The sequence below is a fragment of the Neovison vison genome, chromosome 1 (assembly GCF_020171115.1).
Source record: "Neovison vison isolate M4711 chromosome 1, ASM_NN_V1, whole genome shotgun sequence".
Classification (NCBI taxonomy): domain Eukaryota; kingdom Metazoa; phylum Chordata; class Mammalia; order Carnivora; family Mustelidae; genus Neogale; species Neogale vison.
Genome location: NC_058091.1, coordinates 312,483,882 through 312,494,527, shown reverse-complemented (window position 1 = coordinate 312,494,527; position 10,646 = coordinate 312,483,882). Strand labels below are relative to the sequence as shown.

At 48.6% G+C, this 10,646-nt stretch overlaps 1 pseudogene; it reads right to left on the bottom strand.

Moving 5' to 3' along the window:
• Positions 1-1,544: 1,544 nt before the first annotated feature.
• LOC122898266 lies at positions 1,545-1,642 on the bottom strand (annotated as a pseudogene).
• Positions 1,643-10,646: the final 9,004 nt, after the last annotated feature.

Here is a 10,646-nt window from a genome sequence, read left to right as displayed (position 1 = left end):
GATCAAGCCCCACATCGGGCTCTCTGCTCAGCAGGGAGCCTGCTTCCTCCTCTCTCTCTGCCTGCCTCTCTGCCTACTTGTGATCTCTCTCTGTCAAATAAATAAATAAAATCTTTAAAAAAAAAAAAAAGAAGTTCATTATCAGCCTTTTGTCTGTATTGTCATTTGCAAATATTTTCTCCCATTCCTTGGGTTGCCTCTTTGTGTTGTTGACTATGTCCTTTGCTCTGCAGAAGCTTTTGATCTTGATGAAGTCCCAAAAGTTCATTTTTGCTTTTGTTTCCTTTGCCTTTAGGGACATGTCTTGAAAGAAGTTGCTGTGGCCGATGTCAAAGAGGTTACTGCCTATGTTCTCCTCTAGGATTTTGATAGATTCCTGCCTCACATTGAGGTCTTTTATCCATTTTGAGTTTATCTTCGTGTATGGTGTAAGAGAATGGTTGAGTTTCATTCTTCCATACATAGCTATCCAATTTTCCCAGCGCCATTTATTGAAGAGACTTTTTTCCACTGTATATTTTTTCTTGCTTTGTCGAAGATTACTTGACCATAGAGTTGAGGGTCCATATCTGGGCTCTCTACTCTGTTCCACTGGTCCATGTGTCTGTTTTTGTGTCAGTACCATGCCGTCTTGGTGATCACAGCTTTGTAGTAAAGTTTGAAATCAAGTCACATGATGCCCCCAGTTTTGTTTTTCTTTTTCAATGTTTTCTTAGCAATTTGGGGTCTCTTCTGGTTCCATACAAATTTTAAGGTTGTTTGTTCCAGCTCTTTGAAAAATGCCAGTGGAATTTTGATTGGGATGGCATTGAAACCACATTGAGATACCACCTTATACCAATTAGAATGGCCAAAATCAACAAGATAGTAAACAACAAGTGTTGGAGAGGGTGTGGAGAAAGGGGAACCAACCCTCTTACACTGTTGGTATGAATGGAAGTTGGTGCAGCCACTTTGGAAAATAGTGTGGAGATTCCTTAAGAAATTAAAAATAGAGCTAACCTATGACCCTGCAATTGCACTAATGGGTATTTGCCCCAAAGATACAAATGTATGAAAAGAAGGGCCATCTGTACACCAATGTTCATAGCAGCAAATGGCCATAGTTGCCAAACTGTGGAAAGAACCAGGACACCCTTCAACAGACGAATAGATAAAGAAGATATGGTCCATATATACAATGGAGTATTACGCCTCCATCAGAAAGGATGAATGCCCAACTTTTGTATCAACATGGACGGGACTGGAAGAGATTATACTGAGTGAAATAAGTCAAGGAGAGAAAGTCAATTATCATACGGTTTCACTTACTTGTGCAGCATAAGGGATAACACAGAGGACATGGGGAGATGGAGAGGAGAAGGGAGTTGGGGGAAATTGGAGGGGGAGATGAACCATGAGAGACTATGGACTCTGAGAAACAAACTGAGGGTTTGGGGGGGTGAGCCTGGTGGTGGGTATCAAGGAGGGCACGAAGTGCATGGAGCACTGGGTGAGGTGCATAAACAATGAATTCTGGAACACTGAAAAAAAATTAATATAATTTAAAAAAAAAAGACTTCACGAATTTGTGTGTTATCCTTGCATATCCAGGCTCATCTTCTCTGTGTCATTCTAATTTTACATGTGCTGAAGCAAGCACCTATTACTCATTTCTACGTCACTTAAATCTTTAAAGATAAACAATAGATTTTTCATAATTAAAAAACATCAATAAAGATATTTACGAAGAAGGATAAGAGGAAATCATTCATACAGAAAACATCTCGATGCCAAAGCAAAGGCCTCAAAGAGAATAAATACCAGCCTTAGCAAGGCTCTTGTTCCACAAGATAATGAAGAATCTGGCCCCAAGTTACATTGTACAATCCAGCATGCCTCCTGACAGCTTAACACATGCTTACTGCTGCTTATTATAATTTAATACAGATGCAGAATTAATATTTGATGTTCTTCTGTTGTTTCCCTGCTTATGAGTATCTACAGCCTGAATAAGCAAGTTGCAGACTAGAGACATGAAAGCATGCAGCTAAATTCACATTTCCCCTTAATGTCTGAAACCACAGCTACACTAAAAAGGATCATCAGGGATGCAGGTACACTCTGACGTTTTAATCTCACCCATTTTCACATTCAAAGGGAGCACTGAGTGTTACTCAGAAGTACATCATTGTGCCCAGAGCAGAAAGCACTTAGTGTCAGCTGCTCTCCAGCTCCAAGTGTCAGCTAGAGATTTACGGGAGTGTGTCAGCAGACACGGGGCTGGGGATCCTTCTGAGCTCTGTGGAACTCTTGGCAGGGAGCCTGCTGCCTGGGTGGGATTTGATGGGCTCTGGGTGTGTCTCCTAGCTCTCTCTGACCTTTCTCTGAGGGTCTCTGCTTCCGCCTCCACTCCTCCTCCCTCAGTTATGGGAAAGGAAGATCCAGAGGCAAAGGAGATGCCGTCCGGTTCTACAGGAGATGAACAGATCTCTGCATCTCAGATGTACAATCTTCACTTAGGAATTTGAAGATCCATTCCCTCCCCCTTTGCCTTTGGTGTTTGAGCTTGAATGAAGCCAAAGGTCACCGAAAGTTTCAAGAGAAAATGCTGAGTTTCACTGATGGCTGAGTCAAAATCTCCAAATCAAGCCTGGATCCATCTTCAAATGCTGATTCACCAGATTCTGATGCTTGATGTTTCCAAGGCTGGCTGGCCATGGGAAGTTTGAACAGAATCTCAAACCTTTCAAATTTTTGCCTATTTCAAACCTTGCCCCTTCTGGGTCTTCTGCTTAATAACCAAGTGGATGAGCTAGGATTGGATGAGGCCCATGACCATATTTTGATATTTTGAGCATCTCCAAGACCAGTTCACACCCACAAGTGCCCATGGTGGTACATGCCGGCCAGTCAGCCTGGAACCCATGATGCTCTACAGTTTGCTTCTAAATTTCCAGGCTCTCACAAGACTGCTCTCTCATGAATCGCTACTTTAAAAAGAAGTCTTTTTAAAGATTGATTCAAGAAATCAATCTTCTGTTTTTGACCATAACACTAAAAGTCAGTATATGCCGGAACTTTACTATACCTCTCTCCTCTAGAGCATGGACCAACACAAAGATGTTGGCCACCATACTGCTCCCTCATGGCATGGCCCGCCCGAGCCTCAAGGAAGATTGCACAGTGAGTCTCTGTCAGCTTCATCATCATGGACCGTGAGCCCCTGCGGCCTTGGTAAGGGTGTCCACTGCCCACGGCAGAGGCTGTAAACACCGCAGAATCTCATGACCCCCACTGGAATCACCTGAGGCCCCAAATGAAATTCTGCTTCTGGGGCCAAACCCAGATCCACTACATCAGAGGATCTGTAGGCCAGTAACGAGCAGGCAGGTGAGGACGGCCGCCTCAGGACACCAGGTTGGCAGCAACTCCACTGCCCACAGCCATCGAGGCCCTCATCCTCCACTGTAGGATTCGAGGAAGTGGGCAGTTCAGCCCAGAAAGTGGGGATGCATTTCAGCCTCACAGACTTTGTAACCTCACCAGAGAGACAAAACTCCTAAGTATCAATTAGAGAAATCAGGGCATAAAATGAATGCCCAAGTGGTGAGTGTGGAGGATTAGGGACTACGATGAGACATTTAACAGGAGGGCGATGATGTAACTCCAACCAGCTGTGCCAAGTGCTGGGCCAGGCTTGTCACAGAGAAAAACCAGAGCTCAGAGAAGCCACTTGGGTTTCCCAGAATCCAACAACGAGTTTTCCTGCAAGCCGAGGTGGGCATACAAAGAGCCCGACTCACGTTCTCTCCGACCCATTCAAAGTGAAGTGGAACACTCAGCCCACTGCCTGGGTAATCACACATTTGTTACCTCACATCTGATAAATCCACATAATTAAGTCCCCCCACCCAAAAGGTGCTTCTTTTTTTCCACTTTTTGAATTATCTACATAATTGCCTTCATTTTCCACTTCATTTTGCTTATGTAACCATGACTTCACCCCTCCTTTGACAGAGTCAGCATGAAGCAGGCTTTTCCCTGGATAATCCACACATATTGAACCATTACCATCCAGAAAGCAGTACAATGGGTAGGATGAGGAATTGTGATCCCAAATTATAAATGGCCACATGCAAGGGCCCTGCCTTCCTAAGCTCACAGCCTGTTCCACACGTGGATGAGGCAAGGCATGACCCCCAGGAGGGGCGGGGGGCTTAGGGTCATGCTGCGTGGAGGAGAGGCAGAGAGAGGAAAATCTAGGAGCAGGAATACAGAAATGGAAAAGGCCAGCTGGACGGGAGGATCTTCTGGGTGCTCTGTGGCAGTGAGGAAGAAAGGGAGCGATCAAAAGGCATCAAATGCCCAGTTATTTGAGCCCAGGTTTGACTCAGCTCTGCCACTTAGCAGCTGGGTGATTTGGGCAAGTCACTTAGCCTCTCTAGGACTCAGTGTCTTATTTGTAAAATGGGCTTAATCATGACTTGTCTTGTTAGGAGTGTTGTCTCAGCCATTTTGGTCTGGTAGAACAAAACTGTCATAGGCTGGGTGGCTTAGACAACAGCCTTTATTTCCCACAGTTCCAGAGGCTTAGTCCCAGGTCAAGAAGCTAGTGGATCTGGTGTGTGGTGAAGGCCCACGGGCTGGCTTACAGGCAGCTGGCTCTGGCTGCAAACTCACATGGCAGAGAAGGAAAGCTCTGGTGCCTTCATCTCCTTACAAGGGCTGTAATCCCATAATGGGGGCTCCACCCTCATGAGCCAACCTGATTCTTATTTCCTCCCCAAGTCCTTACTTCCAAAAACCAACATAGCAGGAACTGGGTCTCAAAGTATGAATTTGGGGAGGCCATAAATATTGTCCATACCACTATTTTCAGGATTATCTGAACTGAAATCTGCAAATCATTTTTAAACACACCAGGATCATCAGCAGCGCCACATGCTGATTGGTTATTATGCTTAGATCCTAGAGGCTGGAAGGGGGTAGTTGTTCCAGGACTATATTGTTATGACTCAACATCTACTCCATTGTCCATTAAACAGAGAGAATTCAGGAGACACAAACTGCTACACCGTGCCAGGGGTGGAAACAGGAAGACCTGACCTGGCACTGGAGCCTAAGAACATCATCAAGTCACAAATAAGAAAGATGTGGCAAAAATGAAGAAACTGGGTGCCCTGACTGGCATGCTACCAAAGAAGGAGGCAGGGCACACAGATGGCCTTACAGTCCCTTACAACTGGTTCCAGCAGACTAGGAATGCCCTGGGCTCTACTGAGCATGGGGTCTCAAGTGGCCCTCTGGTAGGAAACCCAGAGGCCAATGGCAGGGAGATGTGGTTTGGGGAGCTGGGAGGAAGAGATTCATGGGCAATGGATACTCCAGGGAGGGAACTGGGAAAGAGGAGAATGGGGGCTATGGCTTGGAGAGCCAGGAGAGGGGCTTTGCCACATTGCAGAGACTGGTTCTGGGGATGGAGAATGTATCATCCACATGGGAACCCCAGGTTCTGTATGGAGCCCATATGTCTGCCAGCGTCTACCACCCATGTGGTACGCTGAAACCAGGACAGAGTTCAAGGTGGCCTGTACCTGGAAGGATTCCCAATCCTATGCTCTAAAGTGACACTAGACACAGGATCTAATGGTGAATCAGCGAGGACAAGGGAGGGATCATCTGATACTGGCTGATCCGATCAGGCATTATCAGGCATCTTTGAATTTTTTTTCATCCTTGAATATTTTTAATGCTTTTGGTTTTGACCATTTACTCAATTTGCCAATCCAGGAGAGACCATGTCTTTGTAGATCCATTAGCAACTCAGAACAGCATACACATTAAATTTTATCAATTACAGCCAAAATGATACTTCTGAAGGATATGTGAAGTCCCTGGAGATGAAGAATAAAAAGAGCTAGCCTATACACGGAGACAGAAACTGCTACTCAGGAACCTGAAATATATTGGCTTTCTGCATGGAAACTTCTAGTTCTGTCAGGTGACGTGTTGTTTCCCTGAGGTTTTGTTTTGTTTGTTTTTACTTCAGAAACCACAGAAGACACATGCAAACCTTTTAAATGTTTTCATTAATTTTCCAGTATGTATGAAAACAGATGATGGATGGATGATGGACGGACGGATGGATGGATGGATGGAGATGGATGTGTATGTGGGAAGGTGAGTGGATGAACAGGTAGGTGGAGAGACACTCCATAATAAACCTTCCAACTAATCTGAACCTAAAACCATCAATAACTTTACTTTCCCATCTGTGAAATGGAAGTGTTTCTTTCCACAGTCTTTATCTTTGCATTGTAGAATTTCATTGTGATCAATTAGGTGGCACCCTCTTCCAACATTCTTTTGTTCCACTGCTTTGTGTCCTGCCTCTGTATTCCCACTAAACTCTCAGAGAGCAGGGCTTGTGCTTGGCTTCAGTCCAGTCACTCGCCTCACCACACCTATTAGCGCCCAGCAAGAGGTTCTGCATCCCCACTGGACACAGATGGTTGGTTTTCCCACCCCAGTTTGGAGTGATGTCAAGACCCATGCACAGAGGCTGGAGAACAGTTGTTCCTGAATATGTCTCTTAACCTTCCGATCATGCTGAGTCATTCCACAGACACGAAGCCAGGTCCTTGTTTGAAGCTGGCCACGCACCACCGCTGTATCTGTTACTGCTTGCCAAATGAATGAATGCATGGACAAATGAACCAACTCCTGGGCTTCTACACCATCAGAAGTTAGGCCTCTGGCTTTCAAGGCTGCACTCAGACTTTAGGAAAATAAGCTCCAGAAAATATGGAAATTAGACTGAGAATAACACCCCCTAATGTCTGAGGAATAGAATATGCTCAGTTTCCTAAATCTAGCACATGTCCCCTCACAAGATAGAGGAAACCATTTCAAAACGCACGCTGTGGAACTGTTCTACCCAGAATGTGAACCGCTTCTCTGTAAATAAGATACTGTAGAATCTGTATTCGTGCTTGGGTCCATTTTCAGAACTTTTCAATAAAACTGATCTGATTCTAATGGAGAACTGACTACTACGATTAAGTTTATTTCTTTGTAGTCCTAAGCTTCTCAATATGAGTTGCAGTACCATTTCAATGGACTTTTTAGTGGATGATGGGATGCTGGGGGGAATGCCTTTAGCATTTCTGTGTAAAAGCTTCTCACATCAGCATAAGCGTGGGCACCGGTTTATTTCCCCCTTGAGTTATAGCCAGCGTCATAAAAAAAAAAAAAAAGTGTAAACCTAAAGGTCACTGATTTATTTTTATGAAACTCATCAAAAGTACAGCGTTCCAAGATGAGCAGAGCTGAACCTTCTCCCCAGTTCTCCTGACTTGTGGGTGTGCAACAAGGGTACCAGACCTGTAACACAAACACTAACTGAGAGCCATGGCCTGGGGAGCCACCTGTGACCTGGGCTCAGACACCTCTGTGGAGGGCAGGTAGGTGGGGACAGGAGGATGCCGCTCCCTCTGCCCTCAGCGTAGGGGCAGGAACATGGCGCAGAGCAAGAAGCAGCCCAGTGGGGCATCTGAGCTTGGGCAGATGTGTACAACATGGCAAGGAGAAAGCAACTCTCGGACATGGAAAGAGTGTGGACCTGCAGATCGGGTGGTGTGGGACATCTGACATGGGGACTGCGGGACTGGGGGAGAGGAGGCTCAAAGAGGGCAGGTGGTCACACCATGCCCTATTGACTGTGCCGTGGTGCTAGGGCATCTGAGGACAGCTGAGCAGAGGGGACAGGCTCCCAGGTGTGCTTTGGCAACGGTCTCGGGCAGGGGTGAGGAGGCGGATCTGGGAGGGGTGGGGAATGGGGTTGGGAGAGGTACAGGGAGGGAGTCAGGAGATGGCTGCGGTCTGGCTGGATGGCTGGCACAGAGATGGGGAGCACGGGGGACCGAGGAGCAGACTCCAAGGATGTCGTACGCATCCCTCGGGAAACGGCCACCGCTCAGCAGCTAAACACAGCAGAAGCATATTCTCTCAAGTTCTGGAGGCCATAGTCTGGTGTTGAGGTGGTGGCAACGGGCTCACTCACTTTGAGGCTCCAGGGGAGAATGTGTCCCAGGCCTCCGTCACGGCTGCCGGTGGTCCCTGGTGTTCCAAGAGTTGTAGACGTGTCACTCCAACTCCGCCTCCGGCGCCATGGGGCGTCTCCCTGTGTGACTTCACATCCTCCTCCCTCGCAGGCTTATCCCCGGGTTTCTTCTTCTTACAGGGACACTGCTTGTGGGCTGAACGCCACCCTCCCCTACGATCACCTCATCTTGATCTGATAATGTCTGCGAAGACCTTCTATCCAAACAAGGTCCCAATCACCAGGGACCAAGACTCCAACATGACTTCTAGAGGACAAATTTGCCCCCAAACCGCCTTGGTGCTTGGCAGTAGGGGGCAGAGGCAGATGAGGGCTGCGGCTGAGGGCCAGGCTGGCGGGCAGGAAGTCAGGGCTGGAATCCCACATCAGGAGTCCTGGCTTCGGGGTGCTGCACATGGGCAGGGTCGTGAGGGTGGGGAGCCCCAGGCCTGCTCAGGGCAGAAGCCTCAGAGGACAGCCAATGTTCCCCTGCTGCTGTCATTACTTCCTTGGGATCATCAACACCCCCACGATCTCCACCCCACACCCACACAACAGGAGCCTGGAAGCAGGGGTGGCAGCCACGAGACCCTGACCCTGGCGCACATCTCTCTATCCCAGGAGAGAGAAGCTGACGGTGTGCTGGGAAACCCCAGGGCTGGGACCCAGACGCCTGGGCTCCAGGCCCAGCTCGGTGCCTCCCGAGCTGTTTCCTCTCAGGGGGTCAGCCTTCTGCCTGACACAAGGAGGGCTGTGGTGTGACATCTCTGTGATTCCCTCCTTAAACTGCTCTGAATCCCATTTTCCTGCTAATTCACATTATAATTTCACAGGAGCCTGATCTTGCCTTGGGGATGACCTTCTAAACCAGTGGCTGTGCCATCCTTGCCGGTGCCCCATGACCCTCCTACCGTTAGCTCATAGACACCCTCCACCCAAGGAGCCGAGGCCTCAGAGGGGTCCCCTGAGGCCCAGGAAAGCCACTTCCATGGCTCCAACCCAGAACATGAACCCCACTCGGGTGGCTAATGGGGCTTTAGCCAAAGCTTCAGCAAGAGCAGGCAGGTAGGTGGTCGGCAGGGGAGGCTTCAACCAAGGACACACGTTCCTTGCTGTGCTTGGATCTCCAGACGTGCTGGTCCCCGTGAGAAACCGCAGGGTACTGTCTGTCACCCACAGAGAAGGAGGCTGTCGACATGGGCTCCCCAACCTCACACGCAGAGCTCAGCCTCACCCTGGTGTCCCATGAGGGCCCCACACTGGATACGTCTCCTTCTCGCACTCGGAGGCGGGCTCAGGCCCGCGAGCCGTGCACACCAGCTCTGAGACTGGACGGTCCTGATGTTAAAGACGTGTCTGCCGCCCCCAGACAGATGCACACAGGGCGACACCCACCCTCTGGCTAGTTGGCGACTGTGTCTGCCTCGCACTCATGTTCGGGCATCCTGTTATCAATCGGCCATTAACGTACAACAGGTTACGAGAGACCGGAAGTGGTACATGGTGTGCTGAAACAGCAGGAAAACGGACAGAAGGACAGAAGGAGCCAGTCTGGCCTCCCTTACCTAGAACCTGCCCATCCTTGTCGGATTCGTCCAACATGCTGGGAAAACCCGTGATTTTTTCTTTCTCCTACATGAGGCAATTATATACGGGATATTGCCTTTTCCTGCAGCTTCAAAATCACTACCCTTGTCAAACGGGGCAGCTAACGAAAGTAGAAGAGGAGGCAATTAGTGGACTGTTTAATCAGACAGTGTGTTTCATCAACCTTCACTTTTGGTCCCAGAATGATTCTGACAACATTACCTGCCACCCCAAAAGCAGTAATCGCATGTAAAAGCAATAGGCTTGGGGCCTGGACATCCATCTCTAAATTAAATCATTTTCCTTTTATGGCTGGACCCCTAAAATAACGTCGGTTGAGGGCAGGGGAGGGGAGGTGGCAGAGACACAGGACCTGAAACCTTCTGATAAGGAGGAAAATTCGACCTGCTGTGGGGTCGCTATGGCTCTTGTTCTGTCTCTGCCTCATTTGGAAAGAGCTACGGAAGGGCATCAGTTGGTAAACACCAGGGAGCTCTCACTGCAGCCGTACCCAGGCTCGGTAAACACGCCCAAGCACAACTGCTCATAAGCGGGCCGTCAATCACACCAGGAAGACTATCCAGCCTGCACCGCTGGGTCCCAGGGTGGTGTGGGGTGTCTCTGGGTAGCACCGTCCCCGTTCCTTCTCTTCAAGACCGGAACTCCCACCCTCAGTGCATGGGCAGTGTCACCAACAGGAAAACGGGGCGTGGGGCAAGCCTGCATGGGTGTCCAATGAGTCAGGTCTCCCACTGTGCTCTGGACCAGGGGTCAGGAGGAGCTCAGTGCCCTTCAGCACCTTCCCTAGCCCTGGCTAGAGTCCCATGGTTTCCTCTAAAACCAGGAAAATGGCACTGTGGGTGTCCTTTAGCCATCCCACAAACACCTGCCAACCTCTTTGTTTTGAAGTGAACTGTTCTACAGGGGGGAGGAGGGAGTCGGGCCCATTGCTCACCGTGGGAATAATGCCTTTGGA